The sequence below is a fragment of the Eleutherodactylus coqui genome, chromosome 10 (assembly GCF_035609145.1).
Source record: "Eleutherodactylus coqui strain aEleCoq1 chromosome 10, aEleCoq1.hap1, whole genome shotgun sequence".
Lineage (NCBI taxonomy): Eukaryota > Metazoa > Chordata > Amphibia > Anura > Eleutherodactylidae > Eleutherodactylus > Eleutherodactylus coqui.
The window spans coordinates 129,249,542-129,265,818 of record NC_089846.1 but is presented as its reverse complement, the minus strand read 5'-3'; the positions used below and the strand labels follow the sequence as shown (position 1 = coordinate 129,265,818).

Genomic DNA, 16,277 nt, shown 5'->3' with positions numbered 1-16,277 from the left:
TTTTTACCATAGCTGACGCTCCAAAATCGCCTGAACAAAACGCGATTTTCCGGCACCCATATCGCGATCGCCCGTGTGAAACTAGCCTAATGCCATATTTACATGCCCAAGAAAATCGTGCGAGCTCTGTACATTTGCGCGATATATGGACCCATTGTTTCCAAGAAGTTAATACATGGCCGTTTTTCTTCTTGCATCGATAGTGCGAGATGGAAAAACTGAAGCAGGTCCTATTTTTGCGCGATTCACGTGTGAGAATAGGACTCACAATGTGTTGCGTCTTGCATATCGCACAGCAAACGGACAGGGTTGCGCGCGAGAATCTTTGATGCAGCTCGCTATCAGCCGGGTCAACGCGGCAGATACGTATTTTACTAACAAAGTGACATTTTCCTTTGATTATATAATAAATCTCCATTTTTCCATTTGTAACCAGACTTTCCACCCTGAGCCTTCCCATTGGGGCAAGGGAAGTATGTCGCTGTTGTTACAGTACCCTCACTTTCCAGCAGGGGGCGGTGATGTAATTGACTCTGTCAAGCAGTCAGGCAGCAGTCTGCCTGTCACTCACTTCATCTCTCTCCGTGGAGCGGCTGCACACAGTAAGTTTGTCTCTTTACACTTTTGCTGGATTGCATTAAGCACTTTGCAAAAACTTTTAACCCTTGAAGTGTCCAGGGATTGCCTTGCCCTCTGGCACAGGTCGCCCATCGTGTTATTTTTGCATTCTTTGACGGATTTGGCTTTCATGTGACCTCAAACTAATTGTGAGCAAATATAGAAAAACTAAAAGACTCCTCTGCGTCAGAGAAAGTCCTAAGTAGGTGAATCGTTAACCTTCCACCTGTACTTCAGAGCAGCGCTACACTCTTGTGCATTTCAAAGTGATTGCTGGATGTTTCACTTAGATTTCCAGTTGTTTTTAGAGATGACTGAAATGTTTTGTTAAATTTGCTTATTTATAGATTGAATTATTTAGTAAACTCACATATTCAACAGTTTACAGACTGCGCTGCGGGCGTCCGACAGCCTCTTCTTCAGAATTCAGCAAACGTCAATCTCATAAAATCAATTTGCCCAAATTATCAAAGTATTGGTAATTGGGCAGAAACTTTGTTGACTAGTTGATAATGACAAGCCAGAACTGATGTCGGTGTCTTGTGAATGAGTTTGAACTTCTCAGGTTCATAGATTGGCGCGGTGGTCATTATCATCATCATACCTGCCAATGTCAGCTCACTACCCTCTGAGAAAATATGACTGATTAGTGCAATTACTATGGGGGTCAATACAATACAAGCCCACCTGTCTGTAAAAGCCCTTTCCATAATGTTGTTTATTTAAAGGGGAACTTACGTTTAAACGGAAGGATGAGCGGCCTGAAACGCTCGCTGCTCTCCGATCTGAAAACACGTGACACGTCCACAACGGACTCTTCTGACACTTTTAACAGTCACTTTTAGATACTTTTTTGGACTATTTGGTTTGTGAAGTAGTGCCTGTGCATTAATCTGCATATGACCTTATATACCTGCGGACGGGTCTGGTGTCCTCCTGACTGATTACAATTCTGCGCCGTATTTACGGACATTAGTTTGCTGTCAGTAAATGCGCCTCCTCATTGGCAGCCGACCAGGAGATGCCTCGTTCTATTCTCACCTGAGAAGCGCATGCAGTTGTATCCAGCCTAGATAATGCTATGTGAGCCAATGCAATCAGCAGCTGCTGCACAAGGTCTTCTGGCAGTTTGCTACAATGTATCAGTTTGTAGTCCAGTCTGTTCCGCTCGCAGAGCGTTGCAGAGATTTCTCAACTGGATAAAACAAAAACTCTAATCTTATTAATAACACTTTAGTTAGGAAATTGGTATTAAGTCAGGCTCACACGACCGTGCGGCAATACGCTCCGTAAAAATCACAGCGTTTTACCGGCATAGGGAACTCCGTATCTTCGTTTTTGCATGCGCATGCTTGAGCATGAACAGTGTATTTTGCGCACGCTATCCTGCACTGGCTTCTTGGTTTCTTTTTTTTTTTCTTCTCATGTCTCCTAGCAGCATGCGTAAAAAACGCCGTACATACGCAATGTAATTGTGTTTTAAACGCACCCATAGAAAACAGTAGGGCTGTACGTGTGTAATGCGCACAATGAGTATATGCAAGTGTGAAAGGAACAACGAAAATCAATGTACTTTCATTGACTCCGCTCACCGTGTATTATGCACCCGTACTACGCATTTCAAATACGTTCGTGTGAGGCCGGTCTGTATTCACAAGCAGCGTTTATTTCTTGCCTTTCTCAAAAACCATTAAAAGACGCACTAAAAAAACATGCTTTTTTAATAAGACCCACATGTGTTTTTGTTTTTTTAATGCGTTTTTGAAAACTGCAACAAAAATGCCATGTGTGAACACAGCCTTGGGTCGTATATGCGTATGTGTGTGCGCATTTGTGCATCAGGCTTTGTCGACTTGCGTGCGCAGCAGAAAAGAAAATAGAGCACGATGCGTTTTTTCTTTGGCATGACGGAATTGTGCAGCCAAATAAGCGCAGGTGAACGCACCCATTGAAATCAACGGGTTCTATTCTCAGTGTATTGTACGCGCAAATTTTGCATGTGCAAATAGGCCCATGTGACGCTATTCTTAGGGCTCCTGCACACTTGCGTTTTTTTTGTGTTTTTTTTTTTTTCACGTGATGTCGCTGCGTTTTTTTTCACGCGATTGTCAATGGACTTTCTAATGCTAAAATTTGCAAAGCAAGTTGGTGCTTTGCAAATTTTCTGGGATGCGTTTTTAATAGAGATGAGCGAGCGTACTCGGATAAGCACTAGTCGCTCGAGTAATTTGCTTTATCCGAGTATCGCTGTGCTCGTCCCTGAAGATTCGGGTGCCGGCACGGAGCGGGGAGCTGCAGGGGAGAGCGGGGAGGAACGGAGGGGAGATCTTTCTCTCCCTCTCTCCCGCCCGCTCTCCCCTGCTCCCCGCTGCGACTCACCTGTCAGCCGCAGCGGCACCCAAATCTTTAGACCCGAGCACAGCGATACTCGGATGAAGCAAATTACTCGAGCGAGTAGTGCTTATCCGAGTACGCTCGCTCATCTCTAGTTTTTAACATTAGAAAATCCCATTGACAATCGCGTTAAAAAAAACACGCAAGAAAAACACAAGTGTGCCGGAGCCCTTAGGGTGCTATTACACCTGGCTTAGTGGATGCCACTAATGCTTGCAAGTTTTTTAATTGCCACGCTGCACCCGGTCTTCCATCTTCAGCCCAGCAACTATCAGTGAATGCAGCCTTAGGGCTCGTTCACAAGTATGTGAAGAAGACTTCGAGTCTCCTGCAGCGCTGTACACATTACAGCCCGTACGCTCTGCCAGCAGGGACCGTGGATGGGCTGCATATGGCACTGTGCATGTCCACGAATGATGCGATCACGGACACGTGCAGCGTGATTTTTTTTCTTTTCTTCTGCAGACGTCCGCACCCAATCAGCACGGCTCGATGAGGAATTCCAGGCAGATTTAAGCCATTGTCAATTCAGCATCAAAATCTGCAAGTTAGATTTGTGGAATTTGGTGCTTCATTTTTTGCAGGACTGCAGATTCTGCTGCGTCCCAGTGGAATAATAATATGAGCACTAAAGCGGTCTCTTCCTATGAAATATATATATATATATATATTAGTGTGCAGGGTGGAAGTTGTTGGCACTGTTGGCTTATACGGTTCCCGCTATTCCTGATAGGAGCCCTCAGGTTCTTCATGGAAGACCTTGGCTGCCATTATGGGGGTGCGGACTTGTAGGTGAGGTCCGCAAATGAGCAAAAGCCTGAAGTCCCCCTGAAAATGATTCTTCGGAGTAGGAGGGTTAGCGATGTGCGGTGATCTATCGCTACTCTGGCGTATGATTTTGCGCTACAGTAACGTGAGATCAATACGTGACTCCTCCAATGTAGGGATCGGATGGGAGGACAATATACTTCAGGTTTTAAGGGTCATCTACACCCAGTGACTGGTATAATGGCACAACCTTCCAAAGACGAAGTAGTGTAATCCAACTTCTCTTTTATTGCTGGCTGTTAAACATAGAAGAGATAAGTTAGTTACACTCCTTTGTTCTCCTATTTTCTGATTCGGAAGGTTGCGCCATAATACCAGTTTTTGTTGCTCATACACCTAAGCCATTTCAGGCCCATCTGGAGATCTCCCCCCCCCCCCCCGCTCACCCCACCGTCCCCGAATCTTTTCGGACGAGCAGGCATGTACTCGAACATGCCGATACTCGCTGGAGTAATTTGCCTTAACGAGTACGCTCGCTCATTTCTAGTTGACATGTCCTATTCTTGTCCGTTTCTCGAATGAGAATGGTAATGCAAATACGTGGGGTCCAGCATGTCGGACTTGTAAATTATCCATGTGAATATAGTCTTAGACGTGAATAGAGAACTGGTGCCAGCAGCAAACGTCTCAGCGACTTCATATTTGTTCAGCTTGGTCTGATGTCACAGACCTCGATCCATTACATCTTCGGACCAAAGAAGTCAAACCCTCATAATGACATTAATAAATGTTAATGAGAACCTCTAAATAATCACAAGGAATGACAATTGTTATATATTAAAACTAGAGATGAGCAAGCATTGCCCTTAGCGAGTACCTGCCCGCACGGAAGAAAAGATTCGGCTGCCGCCCGCGGGCGGGGAGCGGCAGGGGAGGAACGGAGGGGAGATCTCTCTCTCCCTCTCTCCTCCCCGCTCCCCCCTGCTCACTGCCGCAACTCACCTCTCACCCGCACCGGCAGCCGATCCTTTTCTTCCGAGCGGGCAGGTGCTCGCTAAGGGCAATGCTCGATCATCTCTAATTAAAACGCTCCTCTGTAGAATATTCTAGCGCAATGGACACAAATGGTAAGACTGAAAATTCTGCCCTGAAGAACTATAAACTAAGCAAGAATACAGCGAGGATTGAAGACCAATACAAACTGCAGCAGCAGAGCCAACACCAGTACGGGGATGAGAGCGCACGAATGTTGGCTACGGCTACAGCGCTGTTTGTTCCGTTCAAAAATTGGACACCTATCAGAGCGGAAGCAAACTGAAAGTTGTCTTATTTTTTTTTTCTTCAAAATCCATTGAAATCAATAAGGAAAAAACAAAATTGTTTAATAAATCCATTTGAATTCTGTTTCTCTGCTCTAAAAACAGAACAGAAAGACAGAAAGCCTGAAAAGCCTTACCGCCGATGTGAGGAGAGCCCCTTCTAAGATCACTATTGTAAGATCCGCTCCGCAGCAGTAGGATTGGCCTGACAACCTCTTGTGAACAGGATCACTATAGGGACAAAGCCTCTGTTTGTTTGCATTGTTAGGGGTGTTCCCGTTACAATTGTGTTCCTGCGTAGAACTAGGTGGGGCGCTCAAACTATGATTCACATGCTGCTATCTGATATACGTTATTTGTAGTAGTATATAGAAATGACGCGCTTCCTTGGAACAGGCAGGTCTGCAAACAGCGAGTGCTGCTTTATAACCCTGGCGGCACCGCGCAAAAAAATAGCTTCATGTCCTACTCTGGCCCGTATAAGTGGTGGAGACCAGCACATGCATGGTCTGTGGAGACTGGACAGCACACGGGTGGGTGGGTGTCCATGTGCTGTCCAGTGCAAGTTGTGCCAAGAGTTTTTCGGCACAACTCTCAATACGGCCGTCTAAATGAGGGTTAGATGGATGCGGCTCATCTGCTGCTTTTTGCCACCAGCTTTCAGCATTTTTCTATCTGCCATGTTTTTTATTTAAAACAATACTGTAAAATCTCAGTAAAACTTTCCACCTGTGCTTGACCTCACAGACGTATTAATCTAAAGGGACTCCCCCGGTGACGGATTTATGTATCTGTAGACTTTAAGATATATGTATATAGCCTCTATATAGCCTTGTGTGGTGCAGAGTGCTAAGCTCTCACTCACGACCTGAAGGTTGTCGGTTCAATCCCCGCTTGGTTCAAGGTTGACTCAGCCTTCCAAGGTCGTTAAAATGAGTACCCAGCTTACTTGGGGTAGAAGATGCAATGGCAAACCACCCCGCAAAAACAGTCTGCCAAGAAGACATCATGATGTGCCCTAGGAGTCGGTCCTGACTCGGTGTTCGCACCAGGGGACTTTATATTTAATGAGTTAATACATTTGGCTAAATAGTGGTGTCACATCATAAAACCATTTGTACTGAACAGTAAGCAGGTCTGGTGAACTGGATTATGATTTTCTCCAGCAGGCTTTTGGGGTATTTTGTCGCTTTCCTAATTGTATCGTGTGCACACATCATCGTGGAGCAAATTAGACACAAGCTATCAGCCTCATATCCAAAATGGCTCTCTGCCCAGAAACAGCCAGACAGGGCCTTTTATTGTACAGACACACAATGGGCGTGCAACAGGTTACATCAGTAACATATAGGATTCTCATTTGTCGGATCATATAGAATCCCCCGCCTCCCCTTCTCCCCACCTCTCTCAAGTAGAAGCCTTTGTCTTTAACATGTGTCCAAATCTGAAAGTGAAAGTAGATATCCCTTTGTTCAAGAAGATTCTGTGTGTGGGGGATGGGGAGGACTGGGAAAACACTCAAGCAATAACATATAACACTGTGATTTAACTCTTTCCTTATGCAGCAGAGTTCCACATTAGGCTGAAGTCATTACAATAGCATAATACATTTGGGTTATACAAAGCGATAGACATTTTATAAATAATCATCATGTCTATCACAATCCCCCCTTAAAATGTCTATCCTCTAATTCTTTATCTAATTTTCACAGTCTTCTGCGCATGAGCCTATAACTGGAGCGCGTTGAAGGTTCGTTTTAGGGTCTTCAAGGGGGTGTAGGACTTGTCCACTCCTTCTGGGGATGCATCCAGCAAACTCATGGTGGGAGCGGCTTTTCCAGCATCAGTTTCACAGGTCTCTCTGACACAGGGGATAACACAGCAGACTAGAACAGAAAAGATAACCATCAGTTCACATACAACAGCGACGCCCGTCTGTGCCAGGATCCTTTACCACCCGCTCATCCATGGCGAGTGCTGGTCCCAAAAGTTAGCTCTTTTTAGTTAGTGCGGTCAGCTTCTTAATGGCAACTGCGTCTTTACCCGCGGGTCACGTGTCGTCTAGGATGTAGGTATGACAAGTCTCCCCTATCATCTTTCAGACACTCCCCTTTTTAGCTAAAGTCGTCTCTAAGGCCATTCTATTTTTAAAAAAGTCATAGTCGAGGTAGGTCCTATTGGTCGACTAGTCCCTATAAGGCGTCTCTAGTATAATTTATAAACCACTGCTAATTATAATAAACATAATTAATCCAGTCAACATTTATTTACCCTAATGATCAGGAAAGTGGACTCGAATCTAGTTTTAACTTGGTCTCTAATTTTTAAAACTTGTCAGGTACCCCCCTTGGCTATCCCATGACGTCAATGTACACGTGTAGATCAAAACTACCACCAGGGGTCTCTCTTCTCGCTCTAGCATAATGTTACAATACTAGTAGCGTACACAGGTACGCACGGCGTGGGACTCCCTAATCTTCACCCACACCAGTGTCCCTCCTGGAGATAGTCCTAATGGTGAACACGTCCAAGTCGCCTCACCCTTGCGTCAGGGTTTTCCCACTGCCCGTAAGTCCCTACTCCTAGGAGGGGGGGATCCCTACCTCACCTCAGAGGGAGGCCATGGATTCCCTGGGCTCATTTCCGGGCATCCATACCCTCTATCTGTACAAGTTAACACCCCACAGGGTGTGCCCTCGCCGGAACCTAAGGTCTTCTGCACTATCCCTAGGCAAATGGGAATTCCACTGACAATCCATCTTAGGAGATCGGGGCAGGCACAGTACTAGTACATTTCTCCTTTTTCTTTGGTAGCGCATGTGGTTGGCATTATCGGAACTGGCTCTTCATCTTTTTCAAACAAGGGAAACGTTGGTGTCTGACAGGATGTGGAGGAGCATAAGGGCTTTACTAAGGCACACTCCCCTGTCCAATTACCCTCCAGGCGGGTCCTCTACCTCATGTCTCCACAAAGCCAGTAAACGTCTCCTAAGGACTGGACCTGATTCTGCATCTATTCCCCTCCTATCATACTGTAGGAGGAGCAATACCCGTTGGTGAGTTCCCCAAAAATCTCCCTCTACCCTGCCTATTTGCCTGGCAGGTGTAGTTTCCAGGGTAGTCAGTAATACTCTCTCCGGTGCAAACACTTAAGTAGTTATAGAGTATTCCTTCTTTCATTTCTCACGGACAGTGAAATTAGCGGAAATGTTCGTGAAGAGACTAATAAACCACTCTTCAGCATCTACAGGGAGATTTAGGGGGACCATCCCCGAGTGTAGTCGGGCACTACCGCACACGCAACAGTTAGACTTGTTGCTCCTGTTAGCATTGTACCTCATCAACTCCAACCAGAGATTCTGGTCAGAGTAGCCAGTCGCTACTGTCAAGGTGTCCTCAAAAGGTAGGGTCGGCTATGATCATCATGTTCGTCAAGGTCTTTATCTTACGGCGGAGGGGGTTAATTATGGGCACAGGACTAAGTGAAGGCTTCCATTCGGCTGCATCTACCATATCCCTTATTTTAAACTTCCCTAAGGGATCTGTCCTCCCGTACCGGTATGTCCCCAGACTATAAGTCTCCCCGTCCCCCGGGCTTGGATCTCCCATGGTTAATGTAAAACCGCATTAAAACCAAGCAACATACTAAGTTCAGCCTTCCAATACCTGCTGTCCTTATTATTCTCAAGGAGGGTTATACGACTAATTAGGGATTTCCCGCTCCTCCCTTTCTTATTTAAGGCACTTCGCGGTTTATAGGACTAGTCTATTTCTGTGTTCCATCCCACTAATCCCCAATAACGGCAGTCTTCTCCCCAGACGTTATCAGTGGCGCAAGCATATTGTATTCCCCGGGTATATAAGTCATATAACCAGCTGGACTGAGCTAAATCTGGCCTGCGGTGGGATCTTGCGCCTAGACACGGGACCACAGTACAATAGTCGAAGGAATATGCGGCTACTTGAGCATTGGACGAGTTATACTAGAAGGTAACCATACCCCCATATTCTTCCGACTAAGGATTCCAGTTGCTACCTTCCTCTCTCACTAGCCCTAACCAGAGTAACGTCTTTGGCACAACTAAGACTGGTCTCCCGGATCTGAAGCTTTCTTACAGTATGAAGCGTTGATCCATGTAAGTCTTTCGGCTAGTTTCACAGCTGTGGCAGTAGTCAGAAGCACCTGGTAGGGGCCATCAAATCGGGGCTCAGGAGGGTGCTTCCTGGGGAACTTCTTGATGCACACCCAATCCCCAGGCTGCAAGATATGTGTCCCAGTGTCTGCCTCTGAGTCTGGAAGAGAACACCTGTGCATAGGCTTTGGTTAGTTCTTTAACAACGGAAATCACATACTCAGTCAACACATCAGATTGTAATTGTAACTACTGAGGATAGTAACGACCTAGTCTTGGGGCTAGCCCAAACAATCTCGTAGGGAGATAATGTATAATCCCCCCTGGGTTCATATCTAACACTGTATAAGGCTATTGGATGACAGTCTTTCCAAAGTGGCGTCATTTTTAAGTATCTTACTTTTAGCGTGCCACTACGTCTCTCCACCTTTCCACTACACTAAAGGTGGTACAGTATGTAAAAGGCCTGGGATACACCCAGAGCAGACATGACATGTTACATTCACCTGCGAAGTTTATACCTCTGTCTGACTCTGAATCACCTCTGGTACCCCATATTCACAGTTTACCTCGTTCATGAGCTTCTTTGCGGTTACCTACTTGTTTACCTTGGTAACAGGGTCGGCCTCCAACCTGCAAAGACATCAACAACAACAAGCACGTATTCATACTTCCCAACAAGTGGGAGCTGAACGTAGTCAATTTGCAATCCCTGAAATGGGTAGAGTGGTCCCGGCAAGTGTGGTGTGGCAAATTTACTTCTGCCCTGACTTACCCATGGCATAGATCATGCTAAACCGGACAAATGATGCAGCAGCTACAGAGAACCTAGAAGTCGCCCAACCTCTTTCAAGCGTCGTCGTCATTACTGCTTTACTAGGTGGGTCTTTGCGTCCATCAGCTGGGCCATCATGGGATACAGGAACTGTGGTGGGCAAGTGCTGTTGACTGTTCACCACACGCTGTCCTGTTTCTGCTGCTCCCATATTAGTCCATTTATTCTTTCCTTCCTTGCTGGCTGGTAACTGTAAAAGTCTTTAGCATATCAAAGTCCAAATTTTTGTCAATGTCCAAAGTTTTTTTTTAACACTGACTCATGCTGTCAGTATCTTTCTTCTTTCTTCCACGGCTTGAGGGCCGCTGCCTTTGCTGCGCTGTCAGCGAGGGTGTCGTCTCTCGCCTCTCCAGTGTAGGAATCGGTGCGAACTCTCAACTTTGTCAGGTAGAAGTAGGGCCTCCATGCGACTCTGTACCGTTGCACCATTCTCAATTGGTTGTCCTGCTAAGGTAAAAAACTGTCTGGCCTTCCATATTGGGCCGTAATCATGAGCTATGCCAAATGCATACCAGGAGTCAGTGTAAAGGATTGCCGGTCTTACCTCTCGCCACTCTACACGCCTCAGTGAGGGCCTTCCATTCCGCTTATTGTACTGTGACATGCGGAGGCAGAGCTTCTGCTTCTAGGACATCTTGTTGTGTGACCACTGCATATCCGATGTGGAGTCATCAATCCTCACCCTGGTACCATCTGCAAAAAGCTCAACATATGCATTATCAACAGAGGTTCTGATAACTGTTTGCATATCTGCAGTTTCTTACTGAATTAGTACTAAATAATCGTTCTGATGTTCTATTTCACATGGCTCGGAATCTTGTAGCACAAAATCATTTATTTATTTTTTTTCCAAACCCAATAGCTGATCTACAACACCTAGATCATCTATGACCCAGATCACCTATGCCTCCCCCCTTTTGAACCGCAATACTCAATGGAAAAAGAGTCATTGCGTTCAAACTAGTAAACCAAGAGGCACAAAAACAAGCACTTTGTAGGTCAAGGTGACATTGTATGCAGCGAAGTCTGAGCAAAAATCTCCTTAAAAAAAAATTTATTTTTTTTTTTTTATTTCAGGTCGCAGTTAGCATTTTTTAACACAAGGGGGCGCAACACAAGTAAAATTTTACGTCACCCAGTGTAATAGTATTTCAGGGTATGGCCAGCGTTTAGCTTTTACTCTCCTGTCGGAATATAATTATAGCTTCAGTGTAGACTGACACTAGAATATACAAAAGACTTAAAAAAAACTAAAGAATACGGATGAATTAACATCCTACTCTGGGCAATTCAGTCCCTCTTTCTTCACATAAAAAGTAAAATTAATTCACCAAATTGCATGAAAAAGTTTGCTGGGTGACTATAGGGAAATTATTCCATCTGTAGGAGCCTTCCATAACATCATCTGTCTGAGTATCCATTGGAGAAGCGGGCAGTGGAAAACAGAGCCCCTGGGAACATGAGAGAGCGTCCCCTGTCATGTATTCCCGGCCTCTGCCCCCCATGCATCAACTCCAATCTTCCATGCACTATAAACCAGCTTAGTCATCTACCATGTCCCAAGCTGCATCTCCACAAAGGTTTGTTTCCCTGAACTTATCACACATCCAAAGTGGCCACATCTTGGAGCGTAACAAAGTCTGGTCAAACAAAACCTTACTTCAGACAATCATGATGTTAGCACTGGATACAGTGGCATTGGGGAATATAGGCCTCCCAAATGCAGCAAAATGACCGCCAGAGGCAGAAAGGGGCGGGGCTACAAATCTCCCAAGTGAGGCAAAATGGCTGCCGGAGGAACGGGCGGGGCCAGGGGCAGCAGCACTTCCAGGTGAGGCAAGATGGCTGCTGGAGGAGGAAGGGGCGGGGCCAGGTCCTGCCCCGGATGGGGAGGGACCGGAAGTAACATCACACACCCTGAAAGTGAGCACATGGGGGGAAGTAACTTCAGGGTGGGGGCAGGCCTCACTACATTTACTGCAGAGTCACACCATGTTGGATTGTAAACATTGCAAGCACGGCCGCCATTACAGGGAGGGGCCGCAGTCAACACAAAGACATTACATTGTTCATTAGCAATACACATACCCCCCTACATGCTTTCCCCTCTTCAATCTCTTAACTACATTATACCTCCTTCTAGCAATCTAAAAACACATTTCTTTCTGCTAGGCTTCCTGCTCATCTTCTGAAAACTTTCTACAACCTATCTTACCTGTCCATGACCTAGCATTTCTGCTTATCTGTCCATGACCTAACATTCCTTTCTGCAACTTTTCCTGAGCCTTCTCTTTGTATAACATTTCTACATGTTTTGCATATTCCAAAACATCCTGTACTGATCCCTCATTCTATTCTGCCTGCTTATTCTATTCTATTCTATTCAAAGTTTCTGCACACAGTACTGTTTCTTTTGTAAAATCTGCTTTCTTCAAATCCTTCCCATATAACCCTTCTTTCCCACTCAGATTACAATACGCATTAATTCTATAAAACACAGGGAAAGACAAAGTAAACAGAAAGGGTTAATTGAGAAGTGCTCTTAGTGGCTTAACTTCAGTCCACTCTCTTACCAGCACCCCTCCCCCAATAATCAACACTGCACATTGTTTCTATAATAGCAGACAGACGGGATTACTGGAGAATACCCACAACGGCTCAAGGTATATATATATATCCACCTTTATATCAACCCAAGGTATATATCTCATCTACCTTTATAACAGCCCACCGTATACTAGTAATCCCCAAGAGCACTCCTTGTACACGATCTAGACAGGACATTTAGCTATACACAGAGACTGACGATTATTTTCAATGACCAAAACCTCAATAATATTCTGGAGAAATCAGCCGTCACACCACGGCTATATTCACCCGTAAATACCTTTCCACATATGAGAACATAACACGCTCAATCATATGGTAAGTATTCGTATCATAAATCTTCCTAACCTCACACTAGTTTTACCTAGGAGCACGTGTCACTGGCGTGTTCCCTCAGACTTAAACAGCCGAGTCCGCCCTCCCGACACATTAACCCTCACAGAATTTATCTCTTGGTCTTGTATACACAATTTTTAACCGTCTCAGACATAACAGACACAGCATACAAAATACCCCTTAAGCAGGTTAAAACGGGGGTCTTTTCCGAGTAAGAAAGAACTATATTACCTGCCTTTCATTGATTTATCACTCTGGATCAGGTACAGGCAGAAAAGCAGTCAGAACCCAGATCACATCGGTAGATTTACATAAAGCAATCTTACCGTGTTCTGTAGATTTTCGGGCCCCTGAGTTCTGCGTGCCATCCGCCGATCTCTGTATTTTTCCAGAATGAAAGAAATCAAAATCTCTTAACTCGGTCCACCCAGAGACGCCACTGAACTGGATTATGATTTTCTCCAGCAGGCTTTTGGGGTATTTTGTCGCTTTCCTAATTGTATCGTGTGCACACATCATCGTGGAGCAAATTAGACACAAGCTATCAGCCTCATATCCAAAATGGCTCTCTGCCCAGAAACAGCCAGACAGGGCCTTTTATTGTACAGACACACAATGGGCGTGCAACAGGTTACATCAGTAACATATAGGATTCTCATTTGTCGGATCATATAGAATCCCCCGCCTCCCCTTCTCCCCACCTCTCTCAAGTAGAAGCCTTTGTCTTTAACATGTGTCCAAATCTGAAAGTGAAAGTAGATATCCCTTTGTTCAAGAAGATTCTGTGTGTGGGGGATGGGGAGGACTGGGAAAACACTCAAGCAATAACATATAACACTGTGATTTAACTCTTTCCTTATGCAGCAGAGTTCCACATTAGGCTGAAGTCATTACAATAGCATAATACATTTGGGTTATACAAAGCGATAGACATTTTATAAATAATCATCATGTCTATCACACTGGTAGAGGTGATTGCCTTTTAATGACCCGGCATTACTAGTTATACCTCACTGTAGGACTATTGTATCGGTGCCAGCATTTTATATGGCTTCAGGGAATTGTGCTTAAAATTACTATAAACAAACCAAGTTTTGCACAATTCTGGCTGTCAGACAGTGAAAGCTCCGCTATGTACTTGTGGGCAGACGGTTCTCCTGAGATTAGCGTAGTGATGTAAGGATGTGATTCCAGCAATAGTTGAACAGTTAATTAGATGTCAGAAGTGGCATTGTGGAAACTCGTAAGGACACATCCACAGTCTTATTAACTAATTGACATGCATTGTCATATAATTCACTATTGAAGAGTCTGCCCTCTGTCCTGCGTCCCCGTTCTTTGCTACTCCTTCATTTATTTAACCCTTACCCCCTAGACTGCGAATATAATGAAGCTTTTCTTTCACTGGTGCAATTACTGCTAAGTATTCTTAGGCGGTACGGAGAGCAGGAACGGTGGACTAGGGGTGAGCACAAAGCATGCCTCCATAGTGTACCAATGTAGTTTAAATATCCACTAAATACATTATTGAAGAAGTTTTCTGGGACTTTTGATGGCCTATAGGACAGTAATCAATGCATGATTAGTGGGGGTACAACCTCTGGGACCCCCATCAGTCAGCAGAACATCTACTGGTAGGAGCTGAGGTTCAGTGCCTGGCACAGCCACACTTGTTTGGTCATCAATTAAAGGGACACTCTGGTGAATTTATTTTCAGGGCTCATCCTCCTGACTTACGTTCATTAGCTTATTTAGGTGACTACAGAATGTAATGCAATTGTTTCCCCTGCAGCAGAGATGGTACAGGCTCTCTCTGCTATTGTGCTGATGCATCAAGGGATTGATGGCACAGAATAGTGAAAGCGAAAGCATCTATATCAGCATCAGATCGGAGGCTGCACTGCATGGAAGTGACTGCCATATACATAGGAGACCACCACAGTGTGACAGACAATGAGGCGAGGAGTACAGAGATGGAAAAATGTGTTTTCATTGGAGTAGCCCTTTAAAAATCCCCCCCAAAACTCTTAGAAGGTTTAGAAATAACTAAGCATTCTGCAGACTTGTTTGATGACCTCTCTGTGGAGTTAAGAGATGATAAGGGGAACATTATCTAAATATACAGTTGCAAGAAAAAGCAAGTGAACTGAACCCTTTGGAATTGCCTGGATTTAGCAATGTTTTTGTAGCCTTTTCCAGCCTCGTGCATCTTGATAATACTTCTGGGGTTTTCTTGCATGGTTCACACTAACCAGTCTTTCTTAAGAAGAACAGATTTGTCAGCAACCAAGCCTTCTCTACCTTTATTTAGTGAGCAAAGCACATATGCTTTGCCAATCTCATTTTTTGCCAATTAGCTCTTGACGAAGTCATTACCATAGAGGGTATTTTTTTGTTCTCCTTGCACTGTGGATGTTTAGTGAATGTACTCAACAAGACTCATGACCAGAACTGTTTGTGTGTTTTTTTAGGTTACTTAGGTTAGATTTTGTTCTTCTATAATTGTAACTTGTATTACAATTAGAAATGAGCGAGCATACTCGCTAAGGGCAATTACTCGATTGAGCATTGTCTTTAGGGAGTATCTCCCCGCTCGGAAGAAAAGGTTCGGCTGCCAGCACGGGTGAGAGGTGAGTTGCGGCAGGGGGGAGCGGGGTGGGGGAGAGTGGAAGAGAGAGATCTCCCCTCTGTTCCTCTCCGCTCTCCCCCGCCGCTCCCTGCCTGCCGCCGGCAGCCGAACCTTTTCTTGCGAGCAGGCAGGTACTCACTAAGGGCAATGCTCGATCGAGTAATTGCCCTTAGCGAGTATGCTCGCTCATCTCTAATTACAATAGGACCACATTTTATTAGCAATCGGTGCAGAAATCCAGCTACTTTTTCTTTCAACTGCAGATGTACAACTAGAGTAAATAGTTTTGGAGTTACTGCTGCTATTGAGTATAATGAACACATCACTGTAGCATTAGGAGGGGGTGCCAACTTTAATGGGATCTCCACAAGCAGCAAATAGGAAATGTTCCATCCCTAGGAAACCCCAGCATTTGGCTTCAATCTGTCATAATCCTTTCCCTGCAGCTGCTTTACATATAAAGAAGTATAAAGTTAATCTATCCATAGAGGACATTTTGGAAAATGTTTGGTTAGAGCGCTATGGGTGTGTTCCCAGCTGCACAATGAGCTAACCCTCGCACGTAGGAGGACGCTGCTATGGAAATTCCATTATTTGAAAACTGTTACGATTATATCTGATAGCTACTGTTTTTTTTT

The 16,277-nt window shown here is 44.8% G+C and overlaps 1 protein-coding gene across 1 annotated transcript in view; it reads left to right on the top strand.

The window, feature by feature from the left end:
• Window positions 1-497: 497 nt before the first annotated feature.
• The window catches only part of FHL1 (four and a half LIM domains 1), a 72,769-nt gene continuing 56,989 nt past the window's right edge, over window positions 498-16,277 (top strand). The window contains exon 1 of the mRNA XM_066581835.1: window positions 498-602. The gene's annotated coding sequence lies outside the window, so the exon portion shown is untranslated. The remainder of the gene's footprint in view (window positions 603-16,277) is intronic.